The following is a 9,913-nucleotide window of genomic DNA, read 5'->3' on the forward strand; positions in this document are numbered from 1 at the left end:
GCTCCAGATCAACATCCACAATTTTTTAAAATGTGAGACTAGACATTGTGCATGATAAATAAAAGTGTAAACCACTAAATAACTTTTTTGCTGTTGTGTTTGTACTCTCACTGTAAAGGTCTTTCTATCTCCTCATGTCAAATAGTATTACTTTAGTAAACACTAGAGAAACTTTTTAATGTAAACCAGCAAATTGTTAAAGTATGGATCAAGAATAACCGTTTTCTTATTGTGTCATGGTACCCCCTAACCATTTTTTTATCGTACACAAGGAACATTATTGAATTACATTGATTTTGTTTCTATAGTTGTGTATTGATGCAGTTGCTGCTCACGATAGCTGATAGTAGGGATGTTAAAAGTGTGGCATAATTGTTCCTCCTTCCTACCTTTTTAGAGTACTGTCTCAGAGAGTTGTGTTGCTACTGAAACACTATGTAGTGCAACATGAATATGGTTAGATCTTACATAAATGTTTTACACTGAGCAAAAATATAAACTGTGACATCCACTTGGTTTCCTAAAGAAAAAGACATTAAGTCTATAAAACAGATTGATGGTTCTCATGTTGCCTCCAATTGAGTGTGTCCCCTAATGTCTTGAAGAGTGTTGCTAGGCCGGCTCTAGCCTTTTTGGAGCCCTATGCAAGATGTGGTTGGGGGGGTGCCCACCACCGCAGCAAAACATTTGAGTGTTTTTATAAAAACATATATGTGGGTTATGATATAGACAATTATATTGATGGAAGCCACAATTTATCTGCAACATTAAAGCTGATGTAGAATTCTTTTATAATAATCATAATAAAAAATATATTGAGTATATATCAATAGGGAGCCACGTAGGTCAGGACGGCCTGGGTACATGCCCTGCGTGTCCGGTTGGTATTCGACCATGATTACTACAAGTTTAAATAGCTGGCTAGATCAAATAACAATCTAAAACTGTTTTACTGACATGGCTATGCTCAGGGTCAGGGTCAGTCAAATGGAATGGCTAATTGAGTGACTGTCAGGGACTGACATAACAATAGAAAAACTGCTGATGCACAGCCACATTTTTTTTTATTGCAACTGGTGTATTCTACTATTCTTACTCTCAATAGTAATTTGAGACCCTGACTGAGTTACACCCAAAAAATCAAAAATAAATCAAATGTGTTTGTTTTTGTGGTCGGGGGCCCCCTAGCGGTTGGGGGCCTAAAACGACCACTTACATTGCTTATGCCTAGAACCGGTCCTGAGTATAACTTATAAATGCCTCCGGAGCTCAGATTCCTATAATCGAATGACCAAAGCGCCCTCTAGCGGCCTCATGGGTGGAATGCTATTAATACTTTTCAACATTCTATTTTTTTAAATGCCGAATATCCGGTGTTTCTATGTAAAACAATTTTGTTATATTTCAGTATTCTGTGATGTATTTAAAGTGTAATATTGGGATTCAAACTCAAAATGGAATACATTTCAACTCTATATCTAGTAATCTAGTCAACCCTAGTAATACTCTTCAAGACATTAAGGGACACACTCAATGGGAGGAAACATGAGAACCATCAATCTGTTTTATAGACTCAATGTCTGTTTCTTTAGGGAAACCAAGTGGATGTCACAGTTTATATTTTTGCTCGGTGTAAAACATTATGTAAGATCTAACCATATTCATGTTGCACTACATAGTATTTTGGTAGCAACACAACTCATGGTACGGGTGTCTTCTTTTTTTAAGTCCATAACCATATGTCTGAGGTGTATACCTTTGTTTCAAAGTAGATTTGTTTAAGACTACCAAGAAACAGTCTGCTTGACACTGATTTAGCCCACTGTGGTAAAAGGTTAATCTGTCGTACCCCTTCAGAAAGCAAACATTTTTATTTATTTATTTAACCTTTATTTAACATAAGTTCATTTTACTCCATTGTTTGTAAACAATGTAATTGTAACACACTGCATATCACCAAAAGATAGGCCGAGATTGTCGACAAGCAAATTGCTCTGTCGATAATTTAGCTTTTTAAAGGCAATTTACTACTTTCCATAGCAATCTTTAAGTTAAAGTTAATTTGCAATTTGTGTGAACTATTTCCTTTAACCTTTTAAACTCTTAGGAGGAATTTCACTATAAACATCGTTCTATTGGAATCTTCATATTATGATCATTCCATAAATCAATACAGTGCCGTGAAAACGTACTTGCCCCCTTTGGAATTTTCTCTAATTTTGCATATTTTTGATACTGACTGTTATCACATCTTTAACCACAAACCTAATATTAGATAAAGGGAACCTGAGTGAACAAATCACACACCAATTACATACTTCTTTCACTAGCAATGTTATGCAACACCCAATGTCCCTGTGTGAAAAAGTGATTGCCCCCTTACACTCAATAACTGGTTGTGCCACCTTTAGCTGCAATGACTCCAACCAAACACTTCCTGTAGTTGTTGATCAGTCTCTCACATCGCTGTGGAGGAAGTTTGGCCCACTCTTCCTTGCAGAACTGCTTTAACTCAGCGACAGGTCTGGACTTTGACCAGAATATTCCAAAACTTCAAATCTGTTGATTTTTAGCCATTTTCATTTAGACTTTGTGTGTTTTGGATCACTGTCATCCAAAAAGTTAGACTTTTGGCTCATCTTTCCTTAGAACATTCTTCCAAGAGTCTTGATGATCATCCAGGTGCTTTTTGGCAAAGTTGAGTCAACTTTTTGGATGAGATGGGTCCCGTTATGTCTGGCGAAAACCAAACACTACATTCCACAGTAAGAACCTCATACCAACGGTCAAGCATGGTGGTGTTAGTGTGATGGTTTGGGGAAGCTTTGCTCCTCAGGACTTGCCTTAATAGAAGTAGCCATGAATTCTGCTCTGTATCAGAGAATTCTACAGGAGAATGTCAGGCATTCCGTCTGCGAACTAAAGCTGAAGCACAGCTGGGTTATGCAGCAAGACAATGATCCAAACACACAATCAAGTCTACATGAAAATGGTTAAAAAGCAACAAATTTGAAGTTTTGCAAGGGCCTAGTCAAAATCTATACCTAATCCCAATTGAGATGCTGTGACAAGACTTGAAACAAGCAGTTCAAACCCACACAAGTCACTGAATGAAAGCAGTTCTCTATGCAAGAGTAAGCCAAAATTCCTCCACAGCGATGTTAGAGACTGATCAACAACTACAGGAAGCATTTGGTTGCAGTCATTGCAGCTAAAGCAGAACCAGTTATTGAGTTTAAGGGGCAATTACTTTTTCACACAGGCAAATTGAGAGTTGCATAACTTTGTGAATTAAATAAATAAGTATATATTTTTTTGTTATTTGTAACTCAAGTTCCCTTTGTCTAATATTAGGTTTTGGTTGAAGAACTGATAACATTCAGTATCAACAATATGCAAAAATAGAGAAAATTAGAAAGGGAGAAAATGCTTTTCCCAGGCACGGTAAGTACACACATTAGTTATGTATTCTATGTTGTTATATGCTTGAGTATATTTCAGAGAGAACTGATATGTTATGAGACTTAGTGTTACAACTGCTATGCTTTTTTCCCATTGCTCTATTAAATCCAAATGAAGTCTTTATAGGGTGAGTCTTCTGTATACAGCAGTTATACAGTTGAAGTCAGAAGTTTACATACACCTTAGCCAAATACATTTAAACTCAGCTTTTCACAATTCCTGACATTTAATCCTAGTAAAAATTCCCTGTCTTAGGTCAGGATCACCACTTTTTTTTTAAGAATGTGAAATGTCAGAATAATAGTAGAGAGAAATATTTATTTCAGCTTTTATTTCTTTCATCACATTCCCTGTGGGTCAGAAGTGTACATACACTCAATTAGTATTTGGTAGCACTGCCTTTAAATTGTTTAACTTGGGTCAAACATTTTGGGTAGCCTTCCACAAGCTTCTCACAATAAGTTGGGTGAATTTTGGCCCACTCCTCCTGACAGAGCTGATGTAACTGAGTCAGGTTTGTAGGCCTCCTTGCTCGCACACGCTTTTTCAGTTCTGCCCACAAACTTTCTATAGGATTGAGGTCAAGTTTTTGTGATGGCCACTCCAATACCTTAAGCCATTTTACAACACCTTTGGAAGTATGCTCGGGGTCATTGTCCATTTGGAAGACCCATTAAAAAAAAAATATATATATATATATATTTTACCTTTATTTAACTAGGCAAGTCAGTTAAGAATTTTTTTTTATTTTCAATGACGGCCTCGGAAGTGGGTTAACTGCCTTGTTCAGGGGAAGAATGACAGATTTTTACCTTGTCAACTCAGGGATTCGATCTTGCAACCTTTTCGGTTACCATTCCAACACTCTAACCACTTGGCTACTTGCCACCCAATTTGCAACCAAGCTTTAACTTCCTTACTGATGTCTTGAGATGTTGCTTCAATATATCCACATAATTTTTGTTCCTCATGATGCCAGCAATTTTGTGAAGTGCACCAGTCCCTGCAGCAAAGCACCCCCACAACATGATGCTGCCACCCCGTTCTTCGGATTACAAGCCTCCCCCTTTTTCCTCCCAACATAACGATGGTCATTATGGCCAAACAGTTCAATATTTGTTTCATCAGACCAAAGGACATTTCTCAAAAAAATACAATCTTTGTTCCCATGTGCAGTTGCAAACCGTAGTCTGGCTTTTTTATGGCGGTTTTGGAGCAGTGGCTTCTTCCTTGCTGAGTGGCCTTTCAGGTTATGTTGATATAGGACTCGTTTTACTGTGGATATAGATACTTTTATACCTGTTTCCTCCAGCATCTTCACAAGGTCCTTTGCTGTTGTTCTGGGATTTATTTGCACTTTTCACACCAAAGTACGTTCATCTCTAGGAGACAGAATGCGTCTCCTTCCTGAGCGGGGTATGACGGCTGCGTGGTCCCATGGTGTTTATGCTTGCGTACTATTGTTTGTACAGGTGAACATGGTATCTTCAGGCTTTTGGGAAATTGTTCCCAACGATGAACCAGACTTTTAGAGGTCTACAATTTTTATCTGGCTGATTTCTTTTGATTTTCCCAACATGTCAAGCAAAGAGGCACTGAGTTTGAAGGTAGGCCTTGAAATACATCCACAGGTACAGCTCCAATTGACTAAAATGATGTAAATTAGCCTATCAGAAGCTTATAAAACTGTGACATAATTTTCTGGACTTTTTCAAGCTGTTTAAAGGCACAGTCAACTTAGTTTATGTAAACTTCTGACCCACTGGAATTGTGATACAGTGAATTATAAGTGAAATAATCTGTCTCTAAACAATTGTTGGACAAATTACTTGTGTCATGCACAAAGTAGATGTCCTAACCAATTTGCCAAAACTATAGTTTGTTAACAAGAAATTTGTGGAGTGGTTGAAAAACGGGTTTTAATGACTCTAACCTAAGTGTATGTAAACTTCCAACTTCAACTGTGTATTGCTGCTACAGTATACTATTGAACACATTCTGTTATGTTCTAATGAGACAAAATCCTTTTGGCTACTGGTACATGGTAACATGCTAACAAAATTATGACTCTGGACAAATCTTGGGGTTTGAAGTGAGCTAGGTTGAGTTCAGTTCGCTTCAACAGTTGCTATGTTATGTGACTGTTTGTACTGAACCAGATGTTTCCTCAAAATGGTGTGCACCGTTTTTCAACAGCCTTTGAGGCATGTTTGCTCCTGTTTGCTGGGTGTTGCCTGATCAATATGGGTGTGACCATTTATAGACGAAAAACTCATGCAGCACAATCCATATATATGGAAATCGCCCTCTGGGCCACCGTAATCACAACTTTTTTAGCTGGTAATTTAGTACAGTACCATTTTTGTCATACTTAACACATGCCTGGGTTGAACATAAAGCTGGGGTTACGGTTGGTTTTAGTGTTAGTGTTGAGGCTTCGGTTACGGTTGAGACAAATTAAGTTATTATGAGTATGTTAAATGTTTATTATGATTTGGATAAACTGATTGATTGATTTAATTATTTTCAGTTGGGTAAACTTGTTATTTTGAGAGATGGATACATGTATTATTCTTGTATTATTCTGACTTAACTCAATATCTCTACTCAACAACAATATTTCAAATTGAGGTTGGTAAACGTATTGGGCTAGATTTGAGCTGGGATGTTGACATGAAGTTAGAGTTAAGGGTTAGGGTTGAGTCGTGATCTGGACAAAATTAGTTGGGGTTAAGGGTTGAGCTGGGGTGTGGACATGTGGACATGAAGCTAGGGTTAGGGTTGAGCCAGGATGTTGACATGAAGCTAGGGTTACGGTTAGGGTTGAGGGTTAGGGTTTGGGTTGAGCAGTGATGTGGACATGAAGCTAGGGTTAGTTAGGGTTGAGGGTTAGGGTTGAGCAGTGATGTGGAAGTGAAGTTTTTGTTAGATTTGGGGTTGAGCAGAGACTTGGACATGAAGCTAGGTTTAGGGTTGAATCTGTGGTTATGGGTAAGATTAGAGTTGAGACAGGGTGTAGACTTTAATCTACTGTCAAGGTATATTCATACCTAATATAATACATTACACTACCCAAGTGTGTGCTTATTTTGAGTGTTTTACTGTATACTAACTACATACAGTATAACTTATGTAAAGAACTCATGGCCCTAAGGTATTCAAAGTCAAATTTTAAGACAGCCTTGAATGACTTTCCAACAAAACCCCTTAAACCCAGTTTACTTGTTTACAAAGCTAAATTTGGCCTTGTGAGCAGCAAAGCTGTGTTTGTCAACTTTTCCAAGAGAACACCAATGTGTGAACCACACAGCTGTGTTGCAGTCATGTTAAGGTCAACATACAGTCTGAACTGCATAGAATACTGGTCATCTCAAACTGGCAGTTGTAGTGTACTGTACATTTATCACTGTCTCCTGTAAGAAATTCAATCAAATCCAGACATCAATAACCTGCACTTAAATGTACTGGGACTAATGACAACATATATTTAGCTTTCTGCTGCCTTTAGGGTCAACTTCATACCACACCATGATGGAAACTGCTGGGTCATAATGCTGACCTTGGCAGTGCACCTTTTGCCTCTGATTGGATTTCACCTGACCAATCAAACAGTTCCATTAAACGGGCGGCACACCCGATTCCGCATATATACCAGGGGTGCAGATGAACCCCTTTCATCGACAGGATCATACAGCAACCATGATTTCTCTGGTCTTCGTTCTGCTCATTGGAGCCGCTTGTGAGTATAGTAATGATCATAGAATAAAGAACAGGACTGTTTTAATGATACTAACATCACAAATGTGTTTCTTTGACGTTATTAAGAAATATGTTGTTGTTGTTTTATCATAGTGCTATGCTTTTCCATCTCAAAAGCTGAGGTAATATAGCTAAGAATGTGCCTACTCTCTGTATACAGTCGCCACAGAGGACGACAAGATCGTCGGAGGGTATGAGTGCAAGGCCTACTCCCAGGCCCACCAGGTGTCTCTGAACTCTGGATACCACTTCTGTGGTGGCTCCTTGGTCAATGAGAACTGGGTTGTGTCTGCTGCTCACTGCTACAAGTCGTAAGTAGCCTACCATTTGAACTACTAGCAACATATTGAGTCAATAACAACTAGCAACAACTTGATAAGCTTAACTTTTACAAAACTAAAGGACACAAGTGAACTCCACATTCACATGAACTCTCTCTCTTTCAGCCGTGTGGAGGTGCGTCTGGGCGAGCACAACATCAAGGTGACTGAAGGTAGCGAGCAGTTCATCTCTTCATCCCGCGTGATCCGTCACCCCAACTACAGCTCCTACAACATCGATAATGACATCATGCTGATCAAACTGAGCAAACCCGCCACCCTCAACACCTACGTGCAGCCTGTTGCTCTGCCCACCAGCTGTGCCCCGCTGGCACCATGTGTACCGTCTCTGGATGGGGCAACACCATGAGCTCCAGTGAGTGCAGAACCTGGGTCAAAGGTTACATGTGCCAGTTGGTCATTGACATGGTGACTGAGTGTGTTTACAGGCATAGCAAATGTAGACCTACTATTAAAAACACTGTTATTATGTCTAACTATAACTCTCCTCCTTCAACCTTCCTCCCTCCCTCCCTCCATCCTTCTCTCTCTCTCTCTCTCTCTCTCTCTCTCTCTCTCTATCCCCCTCCTTACAGCTGCTGACAGCAACAAGCTGCAGTGCCTGAACATCCCCATCCTGTCCTACAGCGACTGTAACAACTCCTACCCTGGCATGATCACCAACGCCATGTTCTGTGCTGGATACCTGGAGGGAGGCAAGGACTCTTGCCAGGTACTTACCACGTACTTACCACACTGACCTCAATTCAGTGGTACCAATGATGACTTTAAATGTACTTTTTCAATTGATTAGAAATTGAGAATGAAATAACCAGTTCATATCACTTGTCTCCCTTCTTTCTCTCTCTCTCTCTCTCTCTCTCTCTCTCTCTCTCTCTCTCTCTCTTTCCTCTATCTCTCTCTCTCTCTCTCTCTCTCTCTCCCTTCCTCTATCTCTCTCTCTCTCTCAATCTTTCTCTCTTTCTTTCTTTCTCTCTCTCTTTATTTCTCTCTCTCTCTCCCTTCCTATCTCGATCTCTCAATCTTTCTCTCTCTTTATCTCTCTCTCTCTCTCTCAGGGTGACTCTGGTGGCCCTGTGGTGTGCAATGGTGAGCTCCAGGGTGTTGTGTCCTGGGGTTACGGATGTGCTGAGCCCGGTAACCCCGGTGTCTACGCCAAGGTAAGACAGAAAACCGGTTTTCCTGTTGTGTTTGAGGAAAACATGAAAATACATACATCACTGTGATATCCCTTGGTTTTCTGAAGGAAAAATACATTGTCTATAAAACATTGATTGATGGTTCTCATGTTGCCTCCCATTGAGTGTGTCCACTAATGTCTCTCTTCTTCTCTTCCTCCAGGTTTGCATCTTCAATGACTGGCTGACCAGCACCATGGCCTCCTACTAAGTCTGATCCTAGCTTCGGTCCTCCAGCACGGTCCCACAACTCTACAACATCCCGTTCCAGATCAACATCCACCTTTTGTACGGGAGACTAGACATTATTTATGTTTATGATAAATAAAAAATGTAACACTAAATACTTTTTTGCTGTTGTGTTTGTACTCTCACTTTGTAAAGGTCTTTCTATCTCCTCATGTCAAGTAGTATTACTAGTAAACACTAGAGAAACTAGTAACCACCAGCAAATTGTTAAAGTATGGATCAAGAATATACCGTTTTTCTTATTGTGTCATGGTACCCTACCTTAACCATTTTTTTATCGATACAACAAGGAACATTATTGATTACATTGATTTGTTTCTATAGTTGTGTATTGATGCGTTGCTGCTCACAATAGCTGATGTAGGGATGTTAAAAGTGTGGCATAATTGTTCCTCCTTCATACCCATTTAGAGTACTGTCTCTGAGAGTTGTGTTGCTACTGAAACACTATGTAGTGCAACATGAATATGGTTAGATCTTACATAATGTTTTACACTGAGCAAAAATATAAACTGTGACATCCACTTGGTTTCCCTAAAGAAAAAGACATTAAGTCTATAAAACAGATTGATGGTTCTCATGTTGCCTCCAATTGAGTGTGTCCCCTAATGTCTTGAAGAGTGTTGCTAGGTCCGGCTCTAGCCTTTTTGGAGCCCTATGCAAGATGTGGTTGGGGGGGTGCCCACCACCTCGCAGCAAAACATTTGAGTGTTTTTATAAAAACATATATGTGGGTTATGATATAGACAATTATATTGATGGAAGCCACAATTTATCTGCAACATTAAAGCTGATGTAGAATTCTTTTATAATAATCATAATAAAAAATATATTGAGTATATATCAATAGGAGCCACGTGGAGGTCAGGACGCCTGGGTACATGCCCTGCGTGTCCGGTTGGTATTCGACCATGATTACTACAA

General features: G+C 39.4%; 1 pseudogene; it reads left to right on the forward strand.

Moving 5' to 3' along the window:
• Positions 1-7,123: 7,123 nt before the first annotated feature.
• Positions 7,124-9,084, forward strand: LOC123723656 (trypsin-1-like; annotated as a pseudogene).
• Positions 9,085-9,913: the final 829 nt, after the last annotated feature.

Source organism: Salmo salar, unplaced genomic scaffold (genome assembly GCF_905237065.1).
Source record: "Salmo salar unplaced genomic scaffold, Ssal_v3.1, whole genome shotgun sequence".
In the NCBI taxonomy this organism is placed as follows: Eukaryota; Metazoa; Chordata; class Actinopteri; order Salmoniformes; family Salmonidae; genus Salmo; species Salmo salar.